This window comes from Solenopsis invicta, chromosome 16 (assembly GCF_016802725.1).
Source record: "Solenopsis invicta isolate M01_SB chromosome 16, UNIL_Sinv_3.0, whole genome shotgun sequence".
Classification (NCBI taxonomy): Eukaryota; Metazoa; Arthropoda; class Insecta; order Hymenoptera; family Formicidae; genus Solenopsis; species Solenopsis invicta.
This window is the reverse complement of record NC_052679.1, coordinates 11,078,902-11,102,772: the sequence shown is the minus strand read 5'-3', so window position 1 is coordinate 11,102,772 and position 23,871 is coordinate 11,078,902. Positions and strand designations below refer to the sequence as shown.

At 32.1% G+C, this 23,871-nt stretch overlaps 1 protein-coding gene across 1 annotated transcript in view; it reads right to left on the bottom strand.

Moving 5' to 3' along the window:
- LOC105204433 (Bardet-Biedl syndrome 5 protein homolog) overlaps positions 1-19,755 on the bottom strand; it is a 101,892-nt gene extending 82,137 nt beyond the window's left edge. The window contains exon 1 of the mRNA XM_039458686.1: positions 19,739-19,755. The gene's annotated coding sequence lies outside the window, so the exon portion shown is untranslated. The remainder of the gene's footprint in view (positions 1-19,738) is intronic.
- Positions 19,756-23,871: the final 4,116 nt, after the last annotated feature.

The window sequence follows — 23,871 nt, the reverse complement described above, 5'->3', positions numbered from 1 at the left end:
AAGTCTTTAAAAATTGTTTGTAGCAAAGATAAAATTAAAAAAAAAAATAGATTTTTGAACACCCAAAAATACCTCATATTCTCCTTGTTGCGGAATTGTATTTTTTGAAAAGAATAACAATACCATAATTTTTTTTTATTTTTTAGCTTTAAAACGCCGTATTTGAAAGTCCTTAAACGTTTTTTGTTGCGGAGATATGATTTTTTTTTAAAAAAGTAGATTTTTGAACAATTTCTCATTTTTACTTCATGATTTTTTTTTATAACTTAACAATAAATCATTTTTTGGCAATGCCGATTATGTAGTCACATATTTCTGAGATTCTGAATTTTCATTTGAAAAATAACATTCTTGTAAAATGTTGATTGAAACCAAAGTTATAACTTCTCGAAATTGAAAAAGTCTTGTAGACCCGAAAATATGTTTACGTATTTTACAGGATTGGTGTATTTAAGGGTTAACTGTATTAGAACGAGTCAAGTAAATAAAAATAAGATTCATGTAAAAGTTCTGTGTCATTATGTGAATTTAATCCATTTATTTGTTGTTTAATGTATATCATTTCCGAAATTAGTCTTCTATGGAAATTCGGTTTGGTGTCAAGAATTTTAATTTTCTCCCAATTAAAAGAGTGATTAGCACTTATTCTGATTAGTGACCACGGAATGTTTAGATGAATCAAGTCTATTATTATTAATGTGTTCTTTCGTTCTCGTTTTCCATTGTCTTTTCGTCTGTACTATATATGTGACATCGCACTTATTACACAGAATCTTGTAAACGACATTATAAGAGCGTTGATGAGAATAAGATGTAGGAATATGAAAGTTTTGGAGAGAAAAAGCATTAATAGAAGAATAATAGAGAGGTTAAAATAAATTTATAGAGTAGCAATTAGGACGAAGGAAGAATTATCGGAAGAGTTCAAGACAAAGAAAGAAGTAAGACAGGGATGTGTACTGAGTCCAACGCCATTTCATTTATATATTGCTGAATTGGATGAATATTTAGAAAAAAGAGGAATAGGAGGATTAAAAGTAAGGAAGGATAGAATATGGGTGTTGGCATACGGGGACGATTTAGTGTTACTTGCAAAAAATAGGGAGGCTATGATAGACATGATGAGATTCCGTAAGAGTACAGAGTCGATCTGGAGGTTGTGGATCGAGTCTGTATACAGGAATTGGCGTCCCTGCGGTTCCCAATACTCATTACTGGGGACTCCTAAAGTTTCCAGATACAGGGACTTCAACGACCTTGATGTCTGAGTTGAACCCACCGTAATCCATCCTTCGCTTCATGGCGTGGAATAGACCGGGGGCTTTGGTTTCACCACCCGGACTGCGAGAAGTCAACCTCTATAAAAAATCAAGTGGGCAGCATCTGAGTTGCTGCGTTTTGCTTAGATGCCTTGATAGAGCATGTATGTGTTTAACATCTTGTGTTTGTCGTGGCAGGGGGGACGGATCCCCATATTCCTAGCTGAATCTTGGGGCAATCCTCTGGTTTGGGGCTAAATCCCACGTGTTGTTCCGCTGGTTGTCGATGGCTTTGGCTAGCCCGAGTATACCGGGCTCTCGGGCTTAGGAGCAGCCCGTACACCGGTATTGCTAACGTCTTGCCGCGGGGACATGCTACGTTAGCGCGGTGGCATCGTCGTGAGGAGCGTTGGTCGTCGCCGAGGCCTCAGCTTGGGCGTTCATTTCTGGGTGCCTGTCTGAATTGGGAGGCTCGGCCACCCGGCCACAGTCGGGCGCGTGTCGATCGTGGGTTATCCCGGATGTGCGCTTAACCGCGTGCATTTGGGTTTTGTTTTTTGTTTTCCTTGGTCGGCACATGTGGTATTTGTTCTTGTCCATAGGTCCGTCTCGGGCCGGTGGTCCCCGGACGCCGGCCCGTAGTATCCCTTAAGGCGAGGTTCCCCTCGAAAAACAAGACTCTATTTATGAATATATAGATAAAGATTTGCCTCCCTTACCGTACAAGGGGGATCGGATACCCCAAGACCAGCAAGAGGGAACTAGTGTTCCGGGGTTCCTCCTTGACGTCATTAGACGACGGATTGTCAAGCGGGGTGCCCACAGGCTTTTAACAAACAGATTACTGTGGAGGTTAACGTTTGTGATTGTCCAGATGCGTCACGGGCGTCGCGCATGGGACTTCTCTTCTTTATGCAAAAACGCGTTTTACGCCTCGGGCCCGGGGCCTGCGACGCCGTAGACCGGCTGTTCGCTCTCGAACAGCTCGAAGGAGAGCTGTACAGGAGCGACAATTCCGATTGAGAGGGGGATGAAGATTCGAGGGGGCGGGTTCCTCTTCCTCTGAGAGCGAGCGGTATATCTCTCCCAGTGGATTGGGGCAAGTTAAGCCGGCTTTGGAGTCGAGACCTCTGCCTTGCCAACTGGGGGAGAATTGGTCCTTTTCTCTGCCGAATTCCGCAAGAAAGGCAGTCGAGAGAGTAGGGGTGCGACCGCGTCCCCGATATGGGCAAATCCCGATAGCGCACGGGACCAATAGCCCACCACCACTCACAACCGATGCCTAGAGTTTTTCCGTTGTTTGGGTTAGATAAGTTAAGTTGATTGGTTAGTAGGCTATTGCACCGTGCGCTATTGGATCCCATCCAGGGGGCCAATTCTCAAAAAATATCGCATACAAAAATATACGAAAATACTATAGTATACGTTACAAATATTATAGAGTTCCCTAGTATTTTCGTATGCGATATTTTTCGAGAATAGGCCCCCTGGGTAGCGATCATGTAACTTTTTCCCTAGAGCGGAAAGGTGAAAAGTGAAAAATTTCGCCATTAACTTTAATGGCGAAAGATTTCACTTTTCACCTTTCCGCCCTAGAGAAAAAGTTACATGATCGCTATCCTGGACTTTGATTCTGTCCATAAAGAAATTTTCCAAATTGAGAAGTCATCACTTTCTACATACTCGCAGTTCATGATTAATGAAACAACTAGAGCTTATTGGTTGTTACGTTAATCGTGAACTGTAAGTATGTAGAAAGATAGCGTCTTCTCAGTTTGGAAAATTTCCTCATGGACAGAATCAAATTCCGTGGGTGTACACCCATGGAATTTGTTTCTGTCCATGGGGAAATTTTCTAAACTAAGAAGTCACCACTTTCTACATACTTGCAGTTTATGATTAACGTAACGACTAGAGTTTATTGGTCGTTACGTTAGGCTAAAGTCCCATGGACTGATATTTTCCGCGTATCGCGTAATGCGTAACCAATCAGAAGCGTTTTGCGTCTTTTGTTGAGCCTTTTTATAAAGTTGATTGGTTACGCGATACGCGAAAAATAGCAATTCCTGGGACTTCAGCCTTAATCATAAACTGTAAGTATGTAGAAAGATAGCGACTTTTTAGTTTGAAAAATTTCCCCATGGACAGAATCAAATTCCATGGGTGTATAGTCGTGAGCTAAAAGGTTGCAACACATTTTCTTTGATGGTAGATAGTTTGATGCTTAATTGATTGGATCCACAGGTAAGAACCAATGACGTTCGCCGTTTGATGAGCAAGTCTACATTTCAAAAACAATCGAATAAAATGTGTTGCAACCTTTTAGCTCACAACTATACTCCCATGGAATTTGATTCTGTCCATGGGGAAATTTTCTAAACTGAAAAGTCACCACTTTCTACATACTCGCAGTTTATGATTAATGTAACGACTAGAGCTTATTGGTTGTTACGTTAATCATGAACTGTGAGTATGTACAAAGATAGCGATTTCTTAGTTTGGAAAATTTCCCCATGGACAGAATCAAATTCCATGGGTGTACACCCAAGGACTTTGATTCTGTCCATGGGGAAATTTTCCAAACTGAGAAATCACCACTTTCTACATACTCGCAGTTTATGATTAATGGCCTAGTTTACACCGAGCACTTGATACGCGTACTAAGGGCCACTTTCACCAACGTCGATTAACTTAATCGCTGATTAGTCTATCGGAATTGACCAACCGCATTTGTCATTTTTACTTAACGACAAATACGATCGGTCAATTTCGATAGACTAATCAGCAATTAAGTTAATCGGCGTTGGAGCAAGTGGCCCTAACTCGTAACTTTTTATTAAATTATCTTACTTTCGACAATGCGTGTATACATGATACATATATTTAATTATCTCGATTCATATTGTACCAGCTTAATATAGTATTCTTTAAATTTATTGCCGAAATTACAATAATTTAATAAAAAATTACTAGTTAGTTCGTGTATCAAGTACTCGGTGTAAACTAGGCCAATGAAACGACTAGAGCTTATTGGTCGTTACGTTAATCATGAACTGTAAGTATGTAGAAAGATAGCGACTTCTCAGTTTGGAAAATTTTCCCATGGATAGAATCAAACACGCTGGGTGCGCTGGATGTACTTGATTTAAAAAATTTTTCAATTACTTTAAAAAACAGTCAATTTTTTTACGTTTGTGCCAGGTATGCCTGGGGTCCGATTCTAGGATTCACATTTTGTTCTTAGTTGTTTTTACATTCATGACTATTATAATCGGATGCTGCGTCAGCGACATTGAACTATAATCTAACTGGAATGGGCGCTGCCATATCACGTCCGTAAGCGGAAAACGTAATAGAAAAAGCATGATGCGAGGGCCCACCTTTCTTTTTCGAAGCGTCCTCTACGCATGCGTCAGCATCACCTTACATTCCTACTCAAAAGTTAAATTTCTTCTTTGTTTTTATGTTGATACAGCGTGTAACGGAATTCGTGGAAACGAGGAAGAAATTAACTTTTACAGAAAGTGTTAAATATAAAGAATAAATTTTATTTATATATGTCACTGAAGTTGCTCGTTTATCTATCCTCATGTGCCGGTACTGCAAAACTTTCTAACGTGACTGTACTGACAAAAAGAGGTGGCCCTTCAAAATGGCTCTCTCTCGTCACGTTTAGAGTCTCATATACCAGGTGTATGCATAAATTTTTTCCGGTTTCACTAAGAGATGGCGCCAGCGAAAAGTACGCAGCGTATTACCCAAATAGCAAAATATTTATAAAACATTTACTAAATATTTATAATATTTATTTTAATATTTTATAAACATTTATCATAAACATTTAATAAATGTTTTTGTGGCCGTAGATTGGACTGATCATAAATATTTATCATAAACGTTTCAAAAATATTTATGATAAATATTATGGTAAATGTTTGGAACACGTTTATTAATTATTATGATAAATATTATGATAAATATTTTGAAAATGTTTATTAATTATTATGATAAATAATATGGTAAATATTTTGAAAATGTTTATTAATTATTATGATAAAGATTTGTAAAATTTTACTTTTTTTATTAAATTTATATGAAATTTTTTAGTATTAAAAATTGCATCAGCAAACAATATTTTTTAAATATTTATTGTTGTGTATTTTAAATATTAAAATAAACATTGTACACTGATTGGGAATAGTAGAATCCAACTGAAAATTATAAATTAATTTTAATTTTATTTATTATTTTATAATTACAATATTAATATACATAGACAATTCTTATCATACTCGGTTAGATGTTAGCGGGGAAAGGTATTCAAAGGTTCCTTTCACATGTTCTAAGACTTAATTCGTGCGTAGATATCAATAAAAACGCCGCCGGCAGACAAAGTTCAAGCGCCACAACTCTCATAAATTTAATTTTTTGAGGAATATATATATCCGGCATACACCGCCTATTTAATGTACTAAACCTCCTCAAGGATTACTAATGGATTATACTCAATTTACTTAAGGGTCTCAAAGATCTATTCTATAGATAATAGACACACCTCGGCATGGCTCGCTCAACGTGGCTCAACAGGAACAGGAAGTAGCTGCTCAGTCGCCGGTCGCCGGTCGACCACAGATCGTTCACGTGACGCTATTGGTATGTTCTTTTCAGTCTCACTTCAAATGCGGTTGAAAAGAACAGACCAGAAACTTAAGATAGTGGCCTAGCTTACATCGAGCATTTGATACGCGTACTATAACTCGTAACTTTCTATTAAATCTTACTTTCGACGATGCGTGTATACATGATAAATATATTTAATGATCTTGATTCATATTGTACCAGTTTAGTATACTATTTTTTCAATTTATTGCCGAAATTAAGATAATTTAATAGAAAATTACTATAATAGTACGCGTGTGTCAAGTGTTTGGTATAAACAAGCACAGTAAAAAGGAACCGATAGTAGAGGAGAAGAGGGTATTATGGCTACTGTCGACAATATGGTTACCCTTATTATCTCCGTTATTAGATGACGTATTCTAACAATTGCTTATGGAGTTATTCATTTAGTAGCCCGCCGTTTTTTAGTGATATTAATATAACAATACATAATAAGTGACAATTGTTATAAGGCATTTTTACTTTTGAGCACTTCTAAACTTTTTCAAGGTTCACCTTTAACCTTTAATTACTCATACTTTCTCATTATTCTTAAACTTAAGTGTATTATCACACGAATATACATACACTTGAGTGTTTTTTTTATTATTTACCTTTTTATTCAGCTATACACATTTTGAGTTATACAAAGTTAAAACAATAACATGGAATTTTATTAATATGGCTTTTTAAGCAAAATTTTTATATTGAAATATTTCTTCAATAAATCGATCGTCATTCTAAAGAGCGGTGTTTAGAAACATTAAAAACATTATTTTATGCTTGTTGTTTAATGTTAAACAGGGATAAAATGACATTTCTAACTAAATTTCTAATTGTATTTTTAAAGTTACTGAACGCAAGAAAATTCTATATTAGAAAAATTCTAAACAATGGAAAATTAAAAATACATAATTTTGTAACAAGATACTGTGTTTCTTCTAAACTAAACTAACTTTTTTAAATCATTTTTATAGATAGCCATATTACAACCACTTTTTTTCTGCCACCAATTATGCAGAGCATTAGATTTTTATAAATCACGTCCTAAATAATAAATATCTCATTATTTTGAGCCTAGAATCTGTCAAACAACATTTTGACGAATGTAATCGTTCAAGTTTCAATAGAAAATATTAATTATAAACAAAATGGTTCAATAAAATAAAAATGGGTGACATATTACCCTCTTCTCCTCTACATATTATATATACATTAAAACAGTATAAAAAAGAATAAGAAAAGCTACGTAACGATACCACTAATTATTTTATTTGTATTTATCATAAATATTTAATAAATATTTTAACAATATTTTAGATAAAGATTTTTATAATCTTTTTCGTCATATATATAAAATATTTATAAAATATTTCTATAATATTTATAAAAAATATTTATGATAAACGTTTATTAATATTTATCATATATATTGCGTGCTATCTGGGTAATTTGACACATACGTCATTTTGTTCGTCTGACATAGAACTACAAACACACAAGTTGAGTCTGCCAAAAACTAGCGTCTTTATTTTATTGTTCAGTGATCATGTCGAGTTTTGTGCCTGAAAAACATTTGCGGCACGCATTGCTTTTTTTATTAAATCAAAAGAAAAAGGCTGTTGAAAGTCATCGTTTGCTGGTAGAAACATATGGTGAACACGCTCCATCGATTAGAATATGTGAGACATGGTTTCGACAATTTAAAAGTGGTGATTTCAATGTAAAAGACAGTAAGCGCTCTGGTAGACCACAAAAATGTGAAGACGAGCAATTGCAGGAATTATTGGATGATGACCCAACTCAAACTCAACGGCAATTAGCAGAAGCATTACATGTATTACAAGAAACAATTAGCAGACGTTTACGAGTAATGGGAAAAATCAATAAACTCGGTAAATGGGTCCCACACAATTTGAATGAACGTCAAATGGAAAATCGCAAATTCACTTGTGAAATGTTGCTTCAACGCCACGAAAGGAAATCATTTTTGTATCGAATTGTGACGGGTGACAAAAAATGGATTTATTTTGAAAACCCGAAGCGGAAAAAATCGTGGCTTTCACTTGGCGAAGCCGGTCCATCAACACCAAAACCAAATCGCTTCGGCAAGAAGACCGTGCTCTGTGTCTGGTGGGACCAGAGCGGTATTGTGTATGAACTCTTGAAGCCCGGCGAAACCGTTAATGCACAACGCTATCGCCAACAAATGATTAATTTAAACCACGCATTAATCGAAAGACGACCGGAATGGGCCAGAAGACATGGCAAAGTGATTTTGTTACACGACAATCCGCCGTCTCATACAGTAAAACCAGTGAAAAACACCTTAAAATCTCTTGGATGGGACATCCTTCCGCACCTGCCGTACTCCCCAGACCTGGCGCCATCTGACTATCACTTCTTCGCATCAATGGGGCACGCGCTCGCAGAGCAGCACTTCAGCAATTTCGAGGAAGTTGGAAAATGGCTCGACAAATGGTTTGCCACAAAAGACAAGCAATTTTTCTGGCATGGTATTCATAAATTACCTGAAAGATAGGCGAAATGTGTAGAAGCCGATGGCCAATTAAAAAAAAAAAATTAATTTCCCTTGAAAATTACGTGTTTTTTTTTAATCAAAAAACCGGAAAAAACTTATGCATACATCTGGTAACGAGAGAAGCGACATCGAACCCCTACCACAACCTTCAGTATCCAATTGAGTCCTCCACGGCCATTTTGGGACCGCTCTAACGTTATCAAACACCATTCGTATCATTCTGCAAACAGCTGTGGTCACAATATGGCTGCTCGTTTAGCCAATCAAGTGTCAATTAGATTAGCAATCAGAGCTTCGGACATCAATGTCGCTTCTCTCTTTATATAGGACTCTAGTCACTCTAGTTCTGGCGGCTAATGCCCATTCCAGTTAAGGTGCGAATTCATACAACGATAAATCGCTGGCGACTTTTCCCTTCTACACATACTTGTGCTGAATCCGTTGGAATCCGTCGACAAATCGTCAGAAGTTTAACTTGGTTGAACTTCAGCGACAAGTCGACACAATCGTGAGCAGTATGGAATCTTCAAATACTAGTTTAGGAACGGATACGTGAAAAAAGCTATGATCCTGACGGTCTTTTAAGTATGGAGCTACCCAATACTGCTTCTTTTTGTAATGCCGTTTCTCTTGTGTTTTTTGCAATTCCAACATTATAGCAGTTGTAATCACTATTCGTCGCTTTTTAATTGCTCTTGCTACTGCTGTTCCCAAAATATTTGCGCATTCAGCAGAATACACCTTATTTGAACGTATTGTCACTTTCATTTTTCTTCACTTTTCAATTTCTATTAAAAATAATACTTATTACTCTGTAATTATTAACTAATAATTTACTGAGGGTGATTGCGCCTATTGACACTAAACGCCTATTGCGCCTTTTGCAATCAACTCAGTAAATTATTAGTTAATAATTACAGATTAATAAGTATTATTTTTAATAAAAATAATACTTATTTTATTTTATACCTTTTTAATACTTTTTTTTATATTTATTGTATTTTTAGTCGCTAGCGATTTGTCGCCACATGAATATGTACTAGGAGAAAAGCGACAGAAACTTGACGCTGGCGTTACTTTTCCCCCACTTCTTCCAAGTCGCCAGCGATTTATCGCTGCATGAATTTGCAGCTTTAGAGTATAGTTCAATGGTCAGCGATCATGAATGTATCGTAGCGTTAGTAAATTATGTTTTGACCATAGACATAGGATCTATAGGCAGAGCATTCAAGGAGTGGGGGTAAAGTTCTCGAGTGAAAAACTAGAAAGAGATAGCCTGCTTTGGACTACTATTCTGTCTTTGTCTAATGACGCGCTTGGGGGTACAGTAAAAGTAACGAAACTCTCTGTAAGGTTAGGGAAAGAAAAAAAAATGTAAGTGAATGTGAATAAAGAATGAAGGGGAATTGAAAAGCATTGGAAAAAGTGCCAAAATATAGAATTATATATAATGTAAAATTGTGTATTAAAATTTAAACAATAAAATATTGAATAAACATTTAAAGCACCTGGCATAACAGTAATAAAAAAATTAACTTTATATATATCTATATATATATCCGTTTGTTTTCTGTTCCTGAACTCCCTGAATTAGTGTGCACTTAAAATAAAATAGATATATATTTGAAAGTTAGTGAAAGCAAGAAGAAACGTTCCAGTGCAGTCTAGTGCAGGAATAGAAAACAAGCCTTATGTTATTGATTTTTAAATAAAATAAGTTTTGTGAATTTAGATCTTATTCGTCTAATTTTGTTATTCTTAGAAGCAGCATAATGATGTATACGAAGAGTGAAAAACTTTTCTAAGAGAATACGAATCAATTGATTTCTATGATCCATCAATGGAGCTTGATTAAAAGCATGTTTCTTTTCAGTAAATAAATTATTTATTCTTAGTTTTATTAATGTTAAATTTATCAATTTCTTTATTATGTTTGTAGACGTCAAAATATTTAAAAAAAAAAACAAGTGAAGATTCCCCACGCGCGTCATTAGACAAAGACAGAATAGTGGTCTAAAGTTTGCTATCTCTTTCTAGTTTTTCACGCCTCCACTCCTCAAATGCTCGGTCTATAGATCCTATGTCTATGGTTTTGACAGCCGGCCGATGTAACCTCAGTTTTGATCGGTGACATCTCAGAAATATTCCAAAGCTTAATTGAAAGGAATCGGATCGAAGCCTTTGATATATCAGATAAGTTGTAGTTTTAAAAATAAAAAGTTTTTATTTGGCAATAAGAAAATATACTTTGTGAGCTGTTTTTCTCACAATTACAGGTAATAATAAAACTTGACGTGAGACATTACCGTATTCCTTAATAAATGTAAGGATAGTCAACAACGGAGTCTTTGTGACAATAAATATTTTATTGGAGACAATCACAGAAAAGTCTCAGATGTCTCCGAATCATCAAAAATACCAGATGTCTCAGAATCATAAGATATTTCAGACACTAACCACATTAAAAATGTAGATTAGTAAAATTAACTTTCTTTGTATTATTGTTTTGCATCCGATCTTAGCGAAGATCGTAGCCTTGGAATAGCGAGTATCTGAAATTAAATTATAAACCCCCTTATAAAAATTTTGGTAATACTGGAGGAGACGGTCTTCCTCACCGATTTTGATGAAATTAGGCTCATTCGATGCGTTTTCACATGAAACTAACGAATCTGGCAAAAAAAAAGTGTCGCTTGGCCACACGAACCGAGATATCAATCGTTAAAGTTAGCGATTGTACAGGTTAAAATATCAGTCATCTCGGCGCGCGGGGGGTGGACGGGTGGGGGTGGGAATGGGGTGGACCTCCCTTCGTGTGGAAAGTCGCAAACTCATGTAGAGGGAGCAATACATAGACCTCGTTTCAAGATATCTATTTGTAAGTGGAATGTGTCTATTAATTAAATTAATTAATTTTATAAAATAAATTGTTTTCATGGGAAGGGTCCCAGATGCGCACAAACCCGATCGGACACCACCAATCACGTAATCTAATCTAACCCAACGGAAATACTCTAGGCATCGGCCGTTATAATTGGTGGTGTCCAATTGGGCTTGTGCGCATCTGGGACCCTCCCGTTTTCATGCCTTAATAAAAAAAATCTACATTGCACAAAAACTAATAATTTTTTTTAATCTAACACAATATCTACTTTTTATAGAACATTTGTATAATATATTTTATAATTAACAGGGAGGGAGGAATAAAATATACAATGATGTAATTATTAATAAAGAAACGTTTCAAATTTCGTGCACATTTCTATCACAGCGCATGCTCAGTTCTTTACATTACGCCGAGATAACTGATATTCTAACTTCTAACCTGTACAATCGCTAACTTTAATGATTGATATCTCGGTTTTCGTGGCAGAGCGACACTTTTTTTGCCAGATTTGTTAGTTTCATGTAAAAACGCGTCAAATGAGCTTAATTTCGTCAAAATCGGTGAGGAAGACCGTTTCCTTCAGTATTACCAAAATTTTTTCACCGTTTTTATCAAAATTAATTTGAAATTAAAAATTAATAAAATAAATAATATTATTTTAATAATTTAAAATTAATAATTAATACAATAATTTTTCTACTATAATCTATTTTATAATTTTAGACATTAAATTTTAGGAAAATGACAAAAAATCCAGGCTAGTTCTGAAATTTCAGAGGTTTTCCAGGATACATTAAATTCGAGGACAATTTCAGGATTCATGAACATTCAAGGATCGCTGGACACTGTGACTAAACAGTAATCGATTCAATAGTCTTTGTCAATGACCCACTGTAGCCTGATTCACATTAACAGCGATAGGTGCTGGCATATTTCAGGTTTGTCACGAATGCTGTTCCATACATTATTTATGTGCTAAATTAATGCGTCTCGAGTTCTGTGCTAATCGAATCTCTATTCTTGACCCATAATTCCCTACAAAGGGCTTAGCCGAATAAATGTGGTGAAAATGCTCCCATGGCTTTTCGAGTTGGCCTTTTCTTCTAAGGTAACTTATATGAAAAAACGCTTACATACCAAATTTTAAATTTCTATATAGAGATGTGACCAAGATAGAGCGAAAAATCGATTTTTTTACATGTTCACGATTTTCTTAGTAACAAATTAAACAAAATTCTGAAAAAATTCTGAAAAAATTCTGAAAAATCAATTACACTTGGACATTAATAAAAATATTTTTTACATTTGTTTTTAATGTGAATTTTAATTGTAAAAAAGTGAAAATAACTTTTAAACATTTTATCCACCCTGATTTTGTTGACTTATCACCTTGAAAAAAATACATGTAATTTCTGTTCCCAACTTCTAAAAAAAATTTTTTTTTCAGATATTTTTCAAAAAGTGCGTCACAATTAAAAAATTAAAATAACATTTTTTGTTAAATTTTTTCAAAAAATGAGCAGGTAAATCATTTTTATCAGCTTTCTAACGTTTTATTTGTCTATAAAATTCTATATTGAAATGTTTTGCTGATCAAAAATTGAAAGTTAGTTATTGCTAAATTATTTTTTAATTTATATAATTTCATAACATAAGGTTTTTATTTTACATTTATGAAAGTAAATCATTTTTATTAGCTTTTTAACGTTTTATTTGTCTCTAAAATTCAATATTGAAATATTTTGCTGATCACGAGTTGAAAGTTAGTGATAGCTAAACTATTTTTTAAGTTTTATAATTCCATAACATAAGGTTTTTATTTCATAAATATGAAATAAATGTTTATGTTATGGAATTATAAAAATTGAAAAATAATTTAGCTATTACTATTTTTCAACTTATGATCAGCAAAATATTTCAATAAGGAATTTTATAGACAAATAAAACGTTAATAAGCTGATAAAAACGATTTATCTTCATAAATATGAAATAAAACCATATGTTATGACATTATAATACAGGGTGATTCAGAATAACCCGTTGTCTTTTAAGGGACGTATTCCTGGTCGAATTCTAAAACGATTTTTCCTTTGCCAAAAATTTGTCAGACGCTTAGATTTTAAAATATCAGCCGATTAAGTTAGCGTATCAAGGGTCGAATACAGATGGTACGCAGGGGCGGCACACTCACCGTTACGTGCGGGTGTGTCGTGAGGTGCCTGCTGCGCTCAACTGATACAACACAAGTATTTCTCCTTTCTCACTTTCTTTCTCTCTCTCTCTCTCTCTCTCTCTCTCTCTCTCTCTCTCTCTATCACATCACAATGCTAGCTTTAACTTAAAAATGTAATTAATTTTTATCTTAATTTTAATGATTTTAATAAGAGAAGTGCCAGGAAATTCTTTGTACAGTCAAAGAATTGAACAAAGAATTGCACGAAATCTACAAAAGTATTTACATCTCGAGTTTTTAGAAACAGTAGTACTTTTTTTGTTACAGAGAGAAGGGGGGGGGAAGGAGAGAGAGAGAGAAAGCAAACGCACGTGCGCGCGTGCCTGCGTAAACAAGTTTGGACATGCATTTACTTACGTATTATTCTGTACAGCGATCAATTAGTTGTCTCCACAATAAGACAGACCAAAGTTTCCTTGATCCTCTCGTAAATTATCACTTTAATATCATAATACACAATTTATTCACTTGATCAATAAAACTTGAGTAACTAATTAACGATCACTTCGAGTAACGATCACTGTAAATAATTATTAGTCATTCGGCGTGCGAAAATATGTAGCTCGATAAAACCCGTGTTTACGCGCGACGAACAGACAACACGTGTTTACTCGACAACAGGAAAGAGCCGACTGATTTTATGGGATACGTTATGATCGAATATGAATGCGTGATTGGTCGAACAGAAGTTAAAACGCGGCAATTTAAAAGTAAAGTAGTGATTAATATTGTTTTTAATAATAAAATTTATTGAAAAATATTTTTCTATTTATTTTATTAAAATTATTTTTTTATATCAAGAGATTCTACATTGAGAAAAAAAGTTATTAAATTTTAATAAATATTTGTTTGAATACTTGCAATGACATAATTTATTAAATGTAATTAAATATCTAAATTTCGTGCAATTTTTTGTTCGATTCTTCGACTGTATAAAGAATTTCCTGGCACTTCTCTTATTAAAATCATTAAAATTAAGTAGAAAATTAATTACATTTTTAAGTTAAAGCTAGCATTGTGATGTGACAGAGAGAGAGAGAGAGAGAGAGAGAGAGAGAGTGAGAGGGGAGAAAGACTTGTGTGTTGTATTAGCTGAGCACAGCAGGCACCATACCCGCGCGTAACGGTGAATGCGCCGCCCCTGCGTACCATCTGTATTCGACCCGTGATACGCTAACTTAATCGGGTGATATTTCAAAATCTAAACGTCTGACAAATTTTTGGCAAAGAAAAAATCGTCTTAGAATTCGACCAGGATTATGTCCCTTGAAAGACAACGGGTTATTCTGAATCACCCTGTATATAAAAAATACTTTAGCTATCACTAACTTTTAACTTGTAATCAGCAAAACATTTCAATATAAAATTTTATAGACAAATAAAACATTAAAGAATTGATAGAAACAATTTACCTGCTCATGTTGCGAAAAAAATTAACAAAAAAATGTTATTTTTTTTTATTGTGACGCACCTTTTGAAAAAATCTGAAAAAAAATATTCTTTGTAGGTGTTAAGAACAAAGATTCACATGTAAGGTAGTCTATCAACCAAATCAAGGTGAAAAAAATGTTTAAAAGTTATTTTCATTTTTTTATAATCAAAATTCGCACGGAAAAAAAATATAAAAAGTATTTTCATTAATATCTAAGTGTAATATTAAATTAATAGCCAAGTGTAATATTATTAATGTCTAAGTGTAATTTCATATTTATGAATTAAAAACCTTATAAAATTATAAAAATTAAAAAATAATTAACTATCACTGACTTTTAACTTAGGATCAACAAAACATTTCAATATAAAATTTTATAGACAAATAAAACGTTAAAGCTGATAAAAACGATTTACCTTCATAAATATGAAATAAAAACCTTATATTATGGAATTATAAAATTTAAAAAATAATTTAGCAATCACTAACTTTCAACTTGTGATCAACAAAAAAATTCAATATGGAATTTCATAGACAAATAAAACGTTAAAGAGCTGATAAAAACGATTTACCTGTTCATTTTTTGAAAAATAAATTAACGAAAAATGTTATTTTAATTTTTTAATTGTGACGCACTTTTTGAAAAAATCTGAAAAAAAATGTTTTTTAGAAATTAGGAACAGAGATTACATATAATTTTTTCAAGGTCGTAAGTTAGCAAAATCAAGGTGGATAAAATGTTAAAGTTATTTTTATTTTTTATAATTGAGATTCACATCGAAAACAAATGTAAAACATATATTTATTAATGTTCAAGTGTAATTAATTTTTCAGAATTTTGTTTAATTTGTTACTAAGAAAATCGTAAAAACATCGATTTTTTGCTCTATCTTGGTCACGTCTCCATATAGAAATCTTAAATTTGTTATGTAAGCGTCTTTTCATATTAGTTATCTTAGAAAAAAAGGCTAACTCAAAAAGCTGTGGGGGCATTTTCACCATACTTATTCGGTTAAGCCCTTTGTGGTGAATTATAAGCAAGGATAGAGATTCAATCAGAACTCGAGACGCATTAATCCAGCACATAAACATATGAAACAGCATTCATGACAAACCTGAAATATGCCAGCACCTATCGCTGTCAATGTCAATCAAACTACAGCTGGTCATTGATAATAAAGACTATTGAATCGATTACTGTTTAGTCACGATGTCCAGCAATCCTTAAATGTCCATGAATCCTGGAATTTAATGTATCCTGGAAAAACCCCTGGAATTTCAGAAATTCCTAGCCAGGAATTTTTGTCAGTTTTCTAAAATTTAATATCTAAAATTATAAAATAGATTATAGCAGAAAAATTATCGTATTAATTATTAATTTTAAATTATTAAAATAATATTATTTATTTATAATATTATTTATTTCATTAATTTTTAATTTCAAATTATTAATTTTGTTAAAAACGGTAAAAAAATTTTTATAAGAAAAGGATTAATAACTTAATTTAAATTCAGATACTCGCTGTTCCAGGGCTACGATCTTCACTAAGATTGGATGCGAAACATTAATACAAAAAAATTTAATTTTACTAACCTACATTCTTAATGTGGTTAGTATCTGAAATATCTTATGATTCTGAGACATCTGGTATTTTTGATGATTCGGAGACTTCTGAGACTTTTCTGTGATTGCCTCCAATAAAATATTTATTATCACAAAGACTCCGTTGTTGACTATCCTTACATTTATTAAGGAATACGGTAATGTCTCGCGCCAAGTTTTATTATTACCTATAATTGTGAGAAAAACAGCTCACAAAGTATATTTTCTTATTGCCAAATAAAAACACTTTTTATTTTTAAAACTACAACTTATCTGATATACCAAAAGCTTTGATCCGATTCCTTTCAATTAAGCTTTGGAATATTTCTGAGATGTCACCGATCAAAACTGAGGTTACATCGGCCGGTTGTCAAAACATAATTTACTAACACTACGATACATTCGTGATCACTGACGCAGCATCCGATTATAATAGTCATGAATGTAAAAACAACTAAGAACAAAACATGAACCCTAGAATCGGACTCCAGGCACGAACGTATTATTATAAAGTTAAACTAAAAGAAATAAGAAAAGATAAGAGTTATTTATTTGAAAAAATTTTTGATTTAGCGGAAATGTGGCATAAAAAACTTGGTCATTTGGGATATGATAATTTGATGAATCTTATGAAGATGACGAACGGAATGGACGTGTCAACAACAGAATTTATGAAGTCGGAAAAATTTTGCAGAACTTGTTTCAAAGTTAAACAAGCAAGAGAAAAATTTAATACTTTAAGAGCAAGAGCGAAGAAGCCATTATAATTAATACACACGGATTTATGTGGTCCAATTTCACCCGATACATAGGATGGAAATAAACACTTCATCACTTTTCTGAATGATTATACACATTTTGTAATGGTATATTTGTTGAAAACGAAAATTGAAGCAACTGAAAAAATCAAAGAGTATATTAGCAGAGTTGAAGCAAAATAGAACATGAAAGTTGCTAAAATGACGAGATGTGACAACGGGAGAGAATTTATAAATAATACAGTTTTATCCTCGTGTAAAAATAAAGGAATTGAATTGGACACGACTGTACCTTATTCTCTTCAATTGAATGGCAGAGCAGAACGCTTAAACGGAACTTTAGTGGAAAAAGTTAGAGCTTTGCTTTTTGATGCAGAAATGAAAAAGGAAATGTGGGGCGAGGCATTGTATACTGCAACGTATGTACTCAATAAATCGCCAACGGTAACTTTGGAAAAAACACTTTTTGAAATGTGAGAAGATAAGAAATCAAACTTGAAGAATTTGCAAATTTTTGGAAGAGAATGTTATGCAAAAGTTTTGGACCTTTAAAAAAGTTAGATAAAAGAAGTGAAAGCTATCAATTTGTTGAATATATATGCACCATGTGGTTACAGACTTTGGAATAAAGATAAAAGAAATGTAATTTATTGTAAAAGATGTAAAATTTAAAACTATTACAGAGTTGAAAAATATAGATTCTGTAGAAAAGAAAAAAGCAGTTAATTTGCTAAATATTTCAAATAAAGATACAGAAGAAGAACAAGAAAAAAATAATAGTACAGTTGAAGAAAATAAAGACATCTTTATAGATGCTGAAAGTCAAGAGGATACTCAAGAGGAAGAAGAGGAAAATTCTACTGAAGATGGAATAGAACCAAGAAGAATCTACAAGACAAAGGAAAACTCCAAAAAAATAAAAAGATTTTGTATATCTTATTTTTGAAGAAGCTACTACTGGTGATGAAAAAGAAAAATGGACAAAAGCGATAAATGAAAAAAATAATTCTCTTAAAGAAAATACATATTAAAAATGGGAAACATTTACATAATAAATGGGTTTTTAGAATTAAACAAAATGGTGATTATAAAATCAGATTTATTATAAAAAGATATGGACAGAAAAAAGACATCGATTATCAAGAAACGTACAATCCTGTGATAGGACAAAGTGATAGATTGAGTAGAGTGAAGTAGATTAAGAAATATCTTTGCAATAGCAACTTTAAAAAACTTTAAAATATTAACATTTGATGTCAAGACAGTTTTTTTGTATGGGGACTTGAATGAAAATATCTTTATGTATCCACCCAAAGGTTATAATTATAAAAATAAAATTTTAAAACTCAAGAAAGATTTATATGAACTAAAACAGGCGCCTTTGAGATGGAACATTAATTTTCCAGTTTTCTGAAAAAAAAAAGATTTTAAGTCTCTATACAGTGAGCAATATTTATTCAAGAAAAATAAAAACAATTTAATACTTGGAATTTTATTAATTTAAAAGATAAAATTGTAATGAAACTAAATCAGATTTAAGGGAGAGTGTTAGTTGATAAAATTGATTTAGTTGCAATAGATCGCATAACTAATCAATCGATTATGCGTTTCATCTTTATATCTCTTAGCAACGTTTTAAATATTTAACGTTCCTTTTGTGCATTGACTTCGGTGAGCTCACCTCGCGGACCATTGTTAATAATATAATTAATTATTATGAGGCTCCATGATTATGTAAGTAGATAATAATTACATTAATACTTTATTGTTTCCTATTCATGAAATAAATTATAATTTATGAGTTGTGTCACTAAAATCTTACTAACTTTATAATATTAAAGTAAAGTGATTCAAATTTGTATGTTTATATAATGAGATTACATTTTGTTTATGTGTATGCTTTATATTTATTAAATAAAATTCATGTTTGATACAAGATCTTTGAATTTATTTCGCTAATTATACACTGCGTTTATAATAAAAAAGCTCCACATTTTATCAGAAAATAATGGAGCATTATCATAAACATAAGAATTCAAACATGTTTATGTTTCCATTACATTTCGTTACTTTTGGTGTACATTCGCGGAGAAGTAACTTTTTATTAACATTTCGTTTATATTTAGTAAACATTTCATTACCAATGTTTCAATCTACGTTACTTAAAGATTCGATTACGTTTTCATCACTCTGTCTATACGCTTTATCTATGCTTCGATTTTACGCCTTATTTACATTTTCTTTATGCTATGTTTTTACCAGCGAATGTGCGGAGAATGTTTGATGATAAAATGAAACTTAACATTAGCATCATTATTTAATCTAAAAGCTCAACAATTTGCAAATAATTGAGTTTTATAATTACGAATGAGAAACGTCAAATTTGACTTCGTTGTCCTGCCACATTTTGAACGTCAGCTGAACAAGAGATAGTACTGTAGTGGACTTAAACTTGTGTCAGGCTGAAAATCAATATTGTCGTCATACCTACAGACACATAACAATAATAACGTGGAAAAGGCAGTATTCTTTCGCATGTCGGTAAATGTAATGCAAGTACCTCACATTTACCGATAGATATTTAGAGATTTGATTTAATCCCAGCAAACACAGTTACATAACGGCAATGTTAATAAAATAAAATCGAAAGTAATACGCAATATAACATACGCGTTACATGTAATGTTCATGTTAGTTGTAATTTCCCACTCATAAGAAAAATAACAGTTACATAACAATTGTATCATATTTGTTATACAGCCCTGCCGAAAATGTACGATTAAAACCGATAAAAAAAAAGTAATCCGAATCGATCGGGATTTCTGCACCAAAAATATGGTATTAAAACCGATTGAAAATAAGAACCCAATCGAAACCCAGATAGATTTATTAAAATAGAATACATTAATGTAAATGTAATAAATGTTTAATTTACAAAAAATATTTCTTGTATCCTTTTCGTTAAAAAGTATTAAAAAAAGATTAAATTTGAATTAAACATTTCATTTAAGTACAAAATTAAATAACAATACAAATTGTTATTTACACATAAAAATATAACATTTTATGTGGAACAGCGTTCCACACACACATACACACACATCATGTTTGAAAAAAGTGAGAGTGAGTATTCGTCTCGAGATTACAATAAGCAGCTCCTAAAAGTCTCAGGGCCAGTTTCACAACCTTCAGTTAACTTAATCGGCTTATTCTTCTATCGGAATTGACCAATCACATTTGTCGTTAAGTAAAATTAACCAAAAATAACCAATCACGATTGACATTTAACCGGTTAATTAAATTAACCGTAGGTTGTGAAACTGGCCCTCACTGAAGTATGAGCTGGGGAATCGGCCGCCGTGGCGCCTAGATATAACTCATGTGGCCACACTCGACTCACGAGAAAATCTCCCACGGCGTGGCCACCTAGTGGTGGCGCCAGAATTCACTTGTTAAATTCATTTCAATTCGAAATTACAGAATTTCGTAAATTATAATTAAATCAAATTTTAATGCGATGTGACACGTTGAGACGCTTACAATTCTTATGTACCATTTTTAAATAGATATTTTGATGACAACACTATAAATCACGTTAACAAATTTGTAAAATTGTCCGAAAGCTATGTTTTTTTTTGGCAATTAATAATTCTTGACAACCGTCAAGAAAAAAATAATTTCCGAACAATTTTACAAATTAGTAAAAATGATGTACAATGTTATTTTATCAAAATAGTTTTTTATTTAAAAAATAGCACGCAAGAATTTTCAGCGTTTCAGTATATCATTTCTCGCTACTAATGTCAGGATTTTGAAACGTGGTCGCTGAGAGTATTTAGGAATCTTAATGCAAATGAATTAAAATTTTAAAAAATTTTTATACTATGCATTACACTTAAATAATTCACGAAAGCGATATTAAAATCAATTACGATTCGTATATAATTAAAACCGATTACTTTTTAATCCGCTCGTGGATTGAATCGATTAAAACAGATTAAAATCAATTAAAAAGGATTCCGTTTTAATCGGTTTTAATCACACATTTTTGGCAGGGAGGAGTCGTATTAATAATTTAGTTTTATAACAGTTATATTATTAAAATGTTTGTTATATAAACCTGATAAACGGTAGTTATATGACTATTATAAGTTATTGTGTTGTAATATCAACAATTCAATTTTACATAACTACAATATTGCTAGAATGTAAAAATTCGTTATATAACGTAACACACACAAGTTATATAACTATTCTTTTCTGTGTTTGCTGGAATGATATTATAACTGATACCGGAAAGACCTTATTCCAGATTCCAGTATTGTTATTACAATTAAGTTAATAAAGAAAATATTATGACGTCTTAAGAAACGCTAAAGTAAGACTTAACAAAATCGATTTTTTTACATTTTTCGATAGATTGATATCTTCTTAGAAATATGCTTCTAACAAATTTTAATTAAAATTTGAAATATTTTTGAGTTTATATTTATGAGTTCTTTAAATCATAGTAAAAGGACGCACGGTGCCTCTTACAAACTATTGAAACAAACTATTGAAAAGTCAATAATCACTATTTCACGGATCGCAGATCACGACTTTTGGTAGTATGGTCGCACGCTTATGTATATCACTGATAGATCAAGTTAATATATGTTATTAAAAAGAGACTATTAAAGTATATTTATATAAACATATATAACATTATTTTTTTATTGATTTTCACAAATGTATAGTAGCATCTAAAATAACTTTTCTGTTATTCGTATAAATCAAGAATACAAATAGAAAAAAGTCAATATGATACAATAATCAAACTAAATATTTAAAAATTTTTTTTAATATTTAAAAAGCATTTAAAAAATATTGTCTGTTCATTGAGATGCAGATCAAGGTTTTTTCATTCACGGACCTGTTTCGTATACTGATAATATTTATGTACTCAAGAAAGTAATCTTGAAATTAAAAAAGCACAAGCATTTTCCTTATACATTGAATAGATGTAAAATCAATATTGAATCAATGTTGAATTGCAATATTTCTAAGACATAGATTCAACGGATTGTTCAGGATTGGCATCTTTTAAACAAAATGTTTAAAACAATGTGTTTAAAACTTGTTTAAACATTGAGCTTTGTTTTAAACACTTTTCTTTTAAACAGTTTTAAACAATAGTTTAAAACTATTCAAATCATCGCAAATAAAACATAAATTATTTGAAAAAAAATTATAAAAAAAAACAAATACTAATAGATAAGTCGCAAAAATACTTGTTAATGTTTTATTTATAAATATTTATATTCTACAGACTCAATCTCATGTTCAATTTCATCAACCTTAATTTCTTTGTTTATGACAGTATTCATAGATTGTTCCTTGAAAAACGAGGATTCCTTATTGTCTGTCTTTGTTTCACGTAGTATGTTTTACCCTATACAAAACAACGACAGACAGAAACAAGAAATCCTCATTTCTTAAGAAGGGACTATGAATACGGGTACTAGTGCCTTCAAAACTGTTACTAATTTTGTAGCTTTTTCTGTACCTAATCTGTCTTTTTAATTTTGTATGCACTAAACCAAAAGCTGAGAAGAGCCTCTCTATACTAGCAAAAGAAGCAATTGCAGTATGAAGTTGTGTTAGTCAAACGTTACGGTATTAATACTATTTTTTAACGCAAGCTACCATATTATCGGCTTAACATTTTTAATAGTTTCTTTGGAAAGAAGATAATTTTTGAATGGAGAAGTATTTGCTCTGTAAGACATAACGTCAGGAATGGCTGCAGGGTGATACGAATTGAACATATTCCATGGCTTCATCTAATTATTCCTGATTTAACTGAATAAATTCCTCGGGCAATATATATAGTAGCGTGCAAAAGTTTCCGGCCAGTGACATTTTGTACTCTAATTTATTAAAAAACAACCTAATAAAATTCCTATAATTATCAGGTATGAGTATAAGATTAGGTAACGAAATAATATAGTAAAACAATGATAATGAAAATTTTATTAGGCTATTTTTTAATAAATTAGAGTACAAAATGTCACTAGCCGGAAACCTTTGCACGCTACTGTATGTGTGTATATACAAATAAAAAAGAATATTGTTCCGTTAATGTGGATGTTAAGTGTATTAATCATCCATTTGAGATATTTTGTATAATGTAGATAATTCTATTAAAGGCATAAGAGGTATTAGGACAATAATGAATGGATAAAAGATATCCTTTGATAATTTGAATAAGAATAATCCTAATAATAGTCTGTAATTTCGTCAATAGAAGATATTTAGGGGAGTTTAAATACAGATAATTAAATTATATTAATAATTTAATTCGTATTTATGGGTAAAAAGTAAGGAATTATTATTTATTAGGTGGTAAACTTAGTTTCCCCGGCTCCCAGTTAGATGACGCTAGTTGTAGGTATAATTTACTTTGACATCTGAAACTGGCTGCATTTTAGAGGTTAGACATTTGTTAATAAAATTCAG